Source organism: Rhea pennata, chromosome 3 (genome assembly GCF_028389875.1).
Source record: "Rhea pennata isolate bPtePen1 chromosome 3, bPtePen1.pri, whole genome shotgun sequence".
Lineage (NCBI taxonomy): Eukaryota > Metazoa > Chordata > Aves > Rheiformes > Rheidae > Rhea > Rhea pennata.
The window spans coordinates 67,111,928-67,121,619 of NC_084665.1; the positions used below are offsets into that span (position 1 = coordinate 67,111,928).

Here is a 9,692-nt window from a genome sequence, read left to right on the forward strand (position 1 = left end):
AGAAAAGAAACATTAGGTTGAGTCTGAGTTGCAATGCTAGAACTTGGCAGAGGAAATGTGCATAATCTGTCTGTGCTATGCTTGTTTCTATGAAACCATGTCTACGCTGGGACACTCAGGAGAGTTGGAAGAAAGACCTCACATACACGGTGATGTCAGTATGCATGAACTGAATTGCACTGAGCCTTGTCTAGCTGCTCTTGCTCAGGAATAAGGTGACCTTCATTTTCTGCAATTCTCTGAGAATATGCTACAGTGAATAAAAAGGAACATCCAGATGGGATTGAACATGCTACAACTGACTTTACGTCTTTCCTTGATTGGGCTTAGCATTCACAAATATCCTTCAGTAAACACAACCTGACTATTGCCTAAAACGAATTAAAGGACCTTAGTCAATTGACAATATTTCTAATAGAACCACTTTCCAGAAATGCAGTTATTGCAGAAGTTATTTTCATGGTCATTTACTTCATGCTATAAAAATAATAAAAAATATATCTAACATAAAATCTGAAAAGCTCTTAAAAATGAAAAAAAAAAAAAGGGAAGAATAGTTAATTTTGACTTTTATCCTTAACCCTCCTTTGTTTTGCCTAATTATTGCAGGATCACTCCTCTGTGCATGTAACCTTATAAAGTGTACTAAAATACCTGAAAAAAATAACAGACTGCACTAAGAATAAAGACTAGATACTCATCTGGCATAATGTGAGACCACTCCAGTAATTTCAACATTCCTACTCCAATTTGCAACAGCTAAGGATCTGGCACAAAACATCAAGTTAAGTTTCCAATTACCTCATGCACCAGCATTGATTTCAATAGTTATATACACACAGTCATAGAGAAGAATTATTTTAAAAGTCGCAAACTCAGCTCTGTATTTCTTTTACTTTTGTGGTCTAAATCAAACCCTTCATGGTATTTTAATGGAGGTTTTTGTGGTTTAATTATACATGTGTCAAGAGCAGAATACTTACTTGCTGCCTCAACCCAATTAAAAAGAAAGGCAGCAGTAATTCGTTATACTGCTGACAGTGTCAACTTATACGAGGTCATGTCAGAATAGTAAGAAATTTTAATGTTGCCAAAAATCTAATATGTATTAACTTAAATAAGTAAATAAAGAGTTATCACATACATGAAAGTTGGTCGTCTTTATGTGAGAATTTTGCAGGTGGCTTTGGGAGGTCTTTTGCAATTACCTGCTCCAAATTAGTCGAACTGCATAGTCCAGCCACAATATGAGGCAACACCAGCACAGAGACACAGCATTCAGTCATGCCAGACATATGTAGGTCTTTAGAAACAGTACTTAACTTACATACAATTAAACAACTCTACACTAATGCCACAATATAACACATTACTCTGTATGTCTAAGGACAGCTGCTTCATGAATAATCACCATAATTATTTATTTTATTCTATGAAAGGGACACTGATTGTCAAAGGTATTTAGGCAGAGAAATCCTCCAAAAATCCTCCTTCTCAAAAGCATGGTAGTTACAGTCTAAATTCGAGTTTAATGTCTCACGCTTGAGCGTATTAGCTTAAGACAAAATACTTGCTGGTATACAGACCTGTAAAAGTTGTGAAGACAGTAACTTGTTATGATAATCATTCTTACTGCACAGAGATTTTAAACAAATTGAAAATAAAATCTTTAAACATTAGTTTTCCTCAGACAGCTATTATGATTTGACATTTGGCTCAAAAATCTGGAGAACTAGCATAAATACAGTCCAATGAATGTGAAAGCTCAGAGAGGCATTTGGATATAGGATAATCAATCATCAAAGTAATTTTACTTTTAAACAATGAAGCAAAAGGTGGGCTACCTACTCGACACATTTCACAGGTTAGAAGACAAAGGCTATAAAGGGCTCGAAAATATTTTTCACTAGGGTCCCATATTACAGGCATCCCAAAGGGAATCTTTCTGGCAGTATTACAACCTATAGTGTTGAGAAATAAAGCAAGTATTTGGGGCTTTTCAAATAAATGTTGCTCTTTACATGTCAGATGAACACTTTTCATATCTGAGCTTTCACGCTGCAAAGTGGATCCAAGTTTCTTTAAGCACATCTGATTTAATGAAAAATTTAATGACAGTGCAACACAGAAGTGTGGACTTGGCCAAAAAAATGATTTCATAAAAATCTAATTTCTATACAGCAACATCTAAAATGTCATCTAGTATATACAAGTTAAACAAAAAACGTTTTAATGTTTATTGTAAGCCGAAGGGCTTAAGTGGGTAAAATGTCCAATGAATTTAGAAGGAAGTAAAGAGAATTTATTTTTAATAACCACTTTTATTTAATTTTTGAAAAGACTAGCAGTCTTATGCCTTAAGCAGAACTGTGCCCTGAAATCTCAGGGGTGATTAAAGGGCCATGCCAAAGCTGAAAGGTTTCAAATATCAAACTATACTATTATGTCAGGGCCAGCAAGATCAATTAGCGCTTTTCAATGACAGAAAAGGTTACAGTTGGACACACATTTACACAATATTTAAATCTAAAAAAGGAAAACCCACAGTAAAGTTACTTTTAATACTACCTATTAGAAGTTTACTCATAAACCTGTTAAAAGATGACTCTTCTTCCCTTTGCGCAATGTAAACACTGTTCTTTGAATGGAAAATGTCAAGAAGTTTATAGATATCTGAGATAATGAATACATTGGATTCTGAAGTGCAAAATAAAACCTAAGATATCTTAGTGTTTCTGCTATTAGACTTAGTTTAGTGCTGAACTTTCAAAAAGCTTTAAACATTACAACTAAAATCACGTATTATAAATACCTACCTGTAAAATTAACTCATCAAAAGTCTGGAAAAAAGCAAGTTTACATCTTTTATAATTAACAGCTATACAAAAACATTCATCCCAAGAACAACTTAAAATTTTGATTCTTACTATTGTAAGAATAGTCACTGCAAGTACAGGTATGTTACAAGTAAATTTGATACTTTTTAATATTACCGTTGCCACAGTGAACATTGCCTGAACAAAATATCACATCACGCTATCAAATACAGTCAGTTTAAAATCACAGTAAAAATGTTGGAGATAAATAAACTAGAGAAAAAAATCACATCGCGTTGCAATCAGTGAGTTAGTTTGTAATTGTACTATGTTGAGTAAAAAGCACAGCAAGATTACTTTTGTTCAATTATAGATTTCAAAATGTCATATTTTAAAAAAACTACTCTTTATTTATTTCTTCTAGGAGTTATTTGAAATATTTACTACCAGACAGTACCTAATTTTAGGTTTTAAGTGCTTTAACAGCTCTATGAAATATGATCAGCAGCTGCAATATAGAACTATGCTGAATAAACTCGCCTTATAAAAAGGGAGACCTGTTTTACCCAGAGTTCATAAAATTCCTACTTCCAAAAAAGATAACATTAAAAAAAAGCAGTTGCATTCTGCAGTGTTTGACATACAACTTCTAGGAATTAATTTCTTCTTTCTGAATTAACTTTCACATTTAATGAATAAAAAAAGTAGCTTAAATATGATCACTTGAAGATTTCGATGAACATCATTCAACACCATCAGTTCCTCAAGTAATCAGACAGGTACCCTTCCCGTTCCAAATTCCAACTTAACATTGCTTAATTCTAGATCTAAAAAGTGTAAGTGTGATACATAAAAGTTACATAAAGTTTCAAGAGTAGCTCTCAACTTGCATCAGAGGCTAAAAATATGCAACAGGATACTATCTATAGCTGCATTTCTAGTTGCCTTTTTCAATACATTTTACTGGGAACTGCTATACGAATGACAGGTTTTCTGCTCATTAAATTCCTTATTTAGAATTTATCTATCCCACTGGCAGTATTTACATAGCAGAATAAATTTCTCTTGTAAGAAGCTGTGAAACCATTAATAAATACAAATCCTGCAAAAGTAACCTTCAACTAAATTTATTAGCAATGCAGCCAATTATACATAGCAATTTATAACTATATATGCATTACCAGAACAAAGATACAGAAAAGATTAGTCAACATATTTCTTTTTTAATTTTATTGCAATTCATTAAAGAACATTTTGTAACATAAATATATTAATTTTCAAAAGAAAACAGGAAGGACTCTTTAGATGGGTAGTCCAGCTTAACATCAAATGTCAAAACACACAGGAAGAACCAAGGAGAAGAAAGATATCAGTCTGTATTTCCGCTTACTCATAATACAATATACACTGCAGGTATGCAAAAATTATGTATCCTCCAGCATTTTGAGGAATACTAGGAGGAAAAAAAAATCAAGCCTACAGTAATTTTAGCAAACTGGTTTTTTCTACATTCAGGGAATGAGAAAAATGATATAACCAGAACTTTAATGCAAAGTAGACTCTTCAAATATCCAACAGATACATAATATTGAAGTCAGACAAAAGCTAGACAAAAGCTATTTATTGTATATACAGCGAAGATGCTTCCCTCTGTATACTTCCTATAATTCTAAAAAGTTAATTAGATAATCTTAGATAAACTACTTTCTAGTCCGCTTAGAAAGTCTTTCCTAGTATTCCATATGTGTAAAACAAAACTCAGAAAACCACAAATAGTGATTTCTTACTGTTGTGGCATGATTTCATGCTTTCATTAGAATTATCCAGAGTGCTCCACTTGTTTGGTACAACAATTCTCTATTTCTCTATTTACCAGGTACTGACCATCACCACTTGCGCGATAAAAATATACCTCCGTGTGTTCTGCTATAAATCCTGCCCACAGGATAACGGGAAAGCAGCGGTGCATCTACTTGGCTCTTAGCAGAAGTTTCATAAATGTAAATGAAACTGTAGCTGCCCGTTACTGATTGGTAGTGACGCTACCGCGGGATCCCGCTCGCTTTTTTGTGAAAAATGCCTGCGGCTGCTCCCCCGTCGGGTGCCGGGCGGCGCAGCCATCGGGGCGACGCCCCGGCACCGCGGCTGCCAGGCAACCCCTCGCGGCCGGTTTCAACGGAGAAGCCCCAAGGGCGCGAGACTAACCGCCCCAACGGCCGGCGGCTTAACCGCCACAACGGCGCAGGGGCTTAACGCACAACGGCGCGGGACTAACCGCCCCAACGGCGGGGGGCTAACGGCCCCAACGGCAGGGGGCTAACTGCCCCAACGGCCGGCGGCTTAACCGCCACAACGGCGCAGGGGCTTAACGCACAACGGCGCGGGACTAACCGCCCCAACGGCGGGGGGCTAACGGCCCCAACGGCAGGGGGCTAACTGCCCCAACGGCCGGCGGCTTAACCGCCACAACGGCGCGGGACTAACCGCCCCAATGGCGGGGGACTTAACCGCCCCAACGGCGCGGGACTAACGGCCCCAACGGCGCGGGGCTCAACCGCCGCCAGAACGGCCCTCGGCGCCCACGCCCTTAGCGGCGGGAGAGGCACAGGCAAAGCCGCTCGCCGCGGCACCTCTATGTGAAACCTAGCCTGCCGTTTCTTCGCGGGTATCTGGTTTTGGAAGTGTGTCCAGTGACAGCCGGAGAAGCAAATTAATGGCCAACAGCGCACTGGGTTTGAACACGAAGAATCCTGTTACCTCCTCGCGGATCAAGTACACACACAAACACACGCGCACACTCGGGCTTCCCCACGTGGAAACGCTTTCAGACCAAAACACAAGTCCCTGCACAGCCGATGCACCTACGCGGAAGGGCGGCGGGACCCCCCGCGCTCCGGCTTTTCCATGCCTCCGTCCTCACCCACAACGGAGAGACGCGGCGGGGGAGGGGGCCAGGGGAGGGACGGGACAACCTGAAAACGCAGTTCTGTCCGTCTTTAAACCACAAGATAAACAACTGGTTGGTGTGTGGGGGGGGGGGGGGAATACCCGAAAGAAGGGAAATGGCAAGGAACAAAAACAACAGGCAGCTCTGTCCTAACTCCCGTCACATACTGGGAAAAGAATCTTCAGAAACTCGAGTGTTTTCTGTATTTTGTTACCGGTCTGAAATCAGACTGCCTCATCCGTAGATACTTCTAATGGCTGCAAACCCTGAAAGGTCCGCTGTTAAAAAAAAAAAAAAAAAAAAGAAAAGAAAAGAAAAAGAAAGAAAGAAAAAAAGAAAAGAAAAAAGAAAAAAAAGAAAGAAAAAAGAAAAATCAATTGCTGCCCGAGGCTGGGGCACAGGAGATCCTGAGATCTTGAGGGCTGCACGGCACAGGACGGACAACTGAACCAACCTTGTTTTCTGCCGTCGCTGCGTGCGCCCGTGTGTCCCAAGCAAACTGAATCCCCCCTTTCAAGCTGCCGAAAACAGCCTTGCTGACAAGAAACGGGTGTTTCTAGAAAAGACTCGTTACCATCTGCCGCACAGGGTGTGTATTTTCGTGTTGCTTTGGCAGGATATGCTCCCCCGCCGCCAGCAAACTTGTTTCCTCTCAGCCTCCATGCAAGCAGCCGGCAGCGGCGGCCCCGGCCGTCCCTCAGAGGCGGCGCGGGCGGCCGAGGCGGGCGGCCCGGCGGCGGCGGAGCCCGGCCTCCCGCCGCCGCCGCCGCCGCCGCATCCCCGGGCTGGCGCTCGCGGGGCGCGCCCAGCGGCACTGCCCGCCGCCGCGGGAGCCCCGCGGGAGCCGGGGAACAAGGCGGTGGGCGCCGGCACGGCTTGCTCCTGCCTCCCGGCTGCCCCAGAAGCGACCGTAACGGCAAGCCGAGGAGGGCTGAGGGCAAAACGGAAGGGACTGTCACCTGGAGAAAGACAGAAAGTCCGGGCGCGGGGGAAAAAGTCACCGGGAGCCCCTCCGCAGCGGAGGCGAGCTTTTGCAAGAAAACTCCCCTGGTGTCGGGGGCGGCAGCCCCGTCTCTGCCCAGTGATAGACGGCTCTGCAGACCCTTCCCGTCACTTTTGCTTTACAGCAACTTTTTTTTTTTTAATCGGACCAGCAAGAAAACAATGCTAAATAAGCCCGAAACATAAACACACGCACACACCCATCTGCACGGACACGCACATGCGACAGGGAACCGGTTTCCTCCACCTCTAAACAGAAGGGGTGGGAGGGAGGCTTGGGGACTGGGGAGTAAGAGACACTCACCTTCTCGCTGCCGGGATATGCCGCTACCTTTATTTTATGGCTGCTCCTTATTTATTTATTCTCGTCCCTTCTCCGAGGCGAGGTTCCCCCTTTACACTGTTCCTCTGGCAAAAACAGGACATCCCCTCTGCAAGTCCCCCCCCTTTCTCCACACACAAATAAAACGCAACTCGGAGCAAAACGGGAGGGGAGACTTGGGACGGGATGGGGGGGGGAGACGGAGGAGGAGGCTGGTAAGGGAGAAGCCGAGCACTCTTCGCACTTCAGCGAGTGCAACTAGTTGTCTGTCACGCACAGGCACTTAGCAAGTTTCCCTCGCAAGGGACGGGACTTTGCTAAGAGAAGGTAACCCCCTCCCTCCCGAAAAGGTCGTCCCGACAGCGGGGCGGTAAGGGGCGAAGAGCGCGGCAGGCAGCGCAGCCCCCGGGCGCCGCTCTGCACTTGTGCACGGAGCTGTCGCCGCCGCTGGGGCCCGCGGCCGCCGGCGCTGCGCCCCGGCCCGGCCCCCTCTGCCTCCTGGGTGCTGGGGCGCCGGCCCCCCCCGCCGCGGCCGGCAGCCGGGCTGCCCCTGCCCGCCGCCGCCACGCCGCCTCCCCGGGGCCGGGCCGGGGGGGGCGGCGGCGCCGGGCTCTGCACGCCTGCGCTGCCCGCCGCCGGCCCCGGCCCTGGCCCCTGCGCACCTCTCTCTGCGCGGCGCCAGCTCGCCCTGGCCGGGACCCTCGGCCGCTGCCTGCTGCGCCCGGGGCAGCTGCAGCCGCGCACCGGGGACGGTGATGGGGGCAAGGGAGGGAAAGGGCCGCGGACCGCCCAACGGGCACGGCTCAGCGGCCGGCCGCAGCGCAGTAAGCGCCGGGCACGCCGCTGCCCTGACCTGTCGCCGTTCTCCTCGTGAGGATTCTCCAAAACCACGACACTAAAGCAGTCATGACTTTGGGGGAAGGTGAGAGTACGCCAAGGGTGAGCAGGTACTGCAACAGCAGGAGCTGTTGCTGTGCCCCTATATAGGATGCAGTTACCCTCTTCCTCTCAAGCTGGCAAGGATGGATGGAGAAAAAGTCCTTTCCTGCTTCTTCATAGGCTGAACTCTCTTTTCTGCTGGAAATTCAACAGTTTTGTTCTTAGTCCTCTTAACTGCATAGAGTGGGGAAGGGGAAGGAGAATCCTAATTACTTGGCCACTGTTCACAGTCTCATCATCATTAGCCGTGTATTATCTCCTCTTTTGGATTTCACTGAGCGGACTGGGTGACTCTTGTTTAACCGGTTACAGTTATGTCACCCTCTTTCTGTCAAGTAACTTCACTCTTCAAAGGGCATGAGACAAAAATGCTGGAGTCAAAATACAAGCCCTGTATCTAGAGAGAGATGTTAGAAAAGTGTCTTGATTTTCAGAAGTACTGAATGCCAAATGCTCTTGAGGTCTGTGAGTCACGTGAAATAAAGACAAAAATTACAGATCTGTGAAGATTCTTTCCTACCTGCCTTCTCTTTACTTACTTTGCACCCAATGATAACTATTTAAAGTGTAACTTCTGGTACTGCTTAAGCTGTCTGCCTTTGCATTCAATCAGTTGTACTAATATCGTCATCCTTCCAGCAAATAATTTCAAACTGAAGACAACTCAATCCTCATGAAAACAAGTCTATAAAAACTCTGTATTTGCTGTCTTGGGAGAGTCACACTCAGAAGGAGAACAGACTTGGAAAACTCTTGGACCTACACAAATACAGCTAGAAGAACATTTAAACTAAAGTCCCCCAAAGCTAGCCTTCAAATTGACATACTACAAGACAAGTCAGAAAAAGTCAAGTGAATTTTGAAACTCAAGAGAGTATGGGCAGGGGAAAATACCTTGAATTTGCAGAAAAAGATTTAAATTGACAGCCCTGCTGCAGAGTAACAGTTGTGACTAACACCAGCACTCATCTTGCTAACAGAGTCCTTTTGTAAGAAAAAGTGCTAACAATCCTTTCGAGAGGACTTTTGTGATCGGCAGGACAGTCTAATATAAGGTACTTGAACACAGTAATGAAGGTTTTCTGAAGTCTGGTTTCCTTCGACTTTACTTCAATGAAGCAAATTCCTGTTACAGGGAACAATCAGTTACTAACATGGTTATTTTAACAGACATCACTTTAAAGCAAGCTTTTAACCATCTGTTGCACCTCTCTTAAAATTCAGGTTACAGCTGATTTTAAAAGATTATGTACAATCTTTGTTTGATGTAACGTTTTAAACTGAGGAAGGACAGGAGAAGTGCACTGCTCTTACATGGTGCTGACGCAAGGCAAATCTCCCGTTAAGGGGTCTGGCCTTACTGTCAGTTGAACATTGTTGTTTTGCTGTTGATCTCAGTATGAGCAGGCAGGATCATACACAAGTACATTTCTGCATTTGACCTGGATCAGGTGTAGCAAAGGAAATCCTATAGAAATTGATCTTATAATCAAACAATTCTTGATAGTGGCTTATTGTAAAAATGACTTTCGTGGGTAGTAATTAGATGATGATTTCAGTTAAATTGATGTCTTTGGGTTGAAGCAAATTTCAGTGAGCTCAGTGGAACTGCTTTCAGTTGTAGATCCAAATTCTCCTGCAATATACTGGATCATATAAATGACTG

General features: G+C 44.2%; 1 protein-coding gene across 6 annotated transcripts in view; it reads right to left on the minus strand.

Moving 5' to 3' along the window:
* The window catches only part of EYA4 (EYA transcriptional coactivator and phosphatase 4), a 157,318-nt gene extending 149,990 nt beyond the window's left edge, over nt 1-7,328 (minus strand). For all 6 annotated transcript variants that reach the window (XM_062570896.1, XM_062570893.1, XM_062570897.1 and 3 more), the window contains exon 1: nt 7,070-7,328. The gene's annotated coding sequence lies outside the window, so the exon portion shown is untranslated. The remainder of the gene's footprint in view (nt 1-7,069) is intronic.
* Nucleotides 7,329-9,692: the final 2,364 nt, after the last annotated feature.